Consider the following 1,815-nt stretch of genomic DNA (forward strand, 5'->3'; position numbering starts at 1 on the left):
AATAATATATAATTGTTGGTGTACAAAGTGAAAAAGATAAATGAAAGAAGATATAGAGAATAATAAATTTTAACAAGCTTCTAACGTAGGCGTATAACGTCTTACGTTACTTAATAGCTAAGCATACTACTCATTTATATACATAAACAACAATGTCATGTCGGCGAAATACTAAAATACTGAATTACTCTTCAACATCATCCTTTGATTCGGGATTTAACTAATCAAAACTAATAACACCAATTTCATCCCTCAAGTGGAGAAATTGATCAGTCTTGATCTCTTTCGTCAAAACATTTGTCACGTGCTTCTGGGGGCTACAGTCCATAACTTCTAGTACTCCATTATGAATCTGACTTCTCGGAAAATGATACTTAGTCTCAATATGTTTGCTTCTCCCATTCAGCATTGGGTTCTTGGCAAGATTGATTGCATACTAGTTATCAATCATCAGCTTCAGAGGCTTGTTTACCTTGATCTTCAGATCTTGTAGTAAATTCAGAAGGCAAATAGCTTGACATGCTACCACAACACCTGCAATGTATTCAGCTTCTTAGATTGACAAAGCAACAACTGGTTGCTTCTTAAAACACCAAGAAATAGGATATCCTAAATACTTAAACAAATATTCATAAGTACTTCTTCTGTCAACTCTGTCTCCACACCAATCAGAGTCTGAGTAACATATCAGCTACGAACTAGCCTTTTCTCTAAAAGAGAACAAAACTCTGTACTTCAGAGTCCCCTTAATATACCTCAGAATCCTAACATCAGCTTGGTAATCAGACCACTTCGGTTTACTCGTGAACCTACTAACTATTCCAACTGCATAGCAAATGTTAGGTATAATACTACACAAATATCTCAGAGAGCCAACCAACTGCTTGAAAGTTATGGCATCTACATCACCACCTTAAGAATCAGAATCCAATTTGTGATTTGCTTATGACGGTGTGACAACAACCTTACATTCAGCAGCTCGAATATCTTCAAAAACTCAAGTTCATATTTCAGCTAATGGAAAATGATACCATTCTCAGAGTACATAAACTTCATCCTTAGAAAACATGTCATATTTCCTAGAGCAGTTATCTCAAACTCATTCATCAGCACCTTCTTGAACTTAACTATCTCATGTTCACAACTCTCTGTTAGCAATATGTCATCAACATAGAGACACACCGGAATCATATTGCCTTCATAAGTATGGTGAACATAAACGTCATACTCCATCTCACGCTTTCTGAATCCTTGGAGCTTGAAAAATGAATCAATTTTCAGATTGCAAGCTCTAGGAGCTTGTTTCAGTCCATACAAGGCTTTATGCAACTTGTACATCATTCCTTCTCGATTATTTTTCACAAATCCAAGAGGTTGTGACACATATACCTCTTCTTGGAATGGACCATTTAGAAATGCAGATTTGACATCCAGATGCATTAGAGGCCAATTCCTGTTAGCAGCATTACAATCACCAAATTGATTGTCTCATGTCTCGCTACAGGAGAAAACACGTCAAAGTAGTCTAACCCAGGTTTCTGTAGAAAACTTCTTGCCATTAACCTTGCTTTGTGTTTGCCAATTGATCCATGACTTCAGTTTCTCCTTGAAAACCCATCTGACGTTGATGGCTTTCTTGTCCTTTGGAAGCTCAGTCAGCTCCTAAGTATTGTTTCTTTCTATAGTCTCAAGTTCTTATTTCATGGTCTTCAACCATACTTTCTTCTTAAGCGCATCTTCAGTATCCACTGGTTCAAAGTCTACTAACATGGCACACTGAATGACTTCTCCTTCAGAGTCAACTTCATTATCTTG

The sequence above is a fragment of the Lathyrus oleraceus genome, chromosome 3 (genome assembly GCF_024323335.1).
Source record: "Lathyrus oleraceus cultivar Zhongwan6 chromosome 3, CAAS_Psat_ZW6_1.0, whole genome shotgun sequence".
In the NCBI taxonomy this organism is placed as follows: Eukaryota; Viridiplantae; Streptophyta; class Magnoliopsida; order Fabales; family Fabaceae; genus Lathyrus; species Lathyrus oleraceus.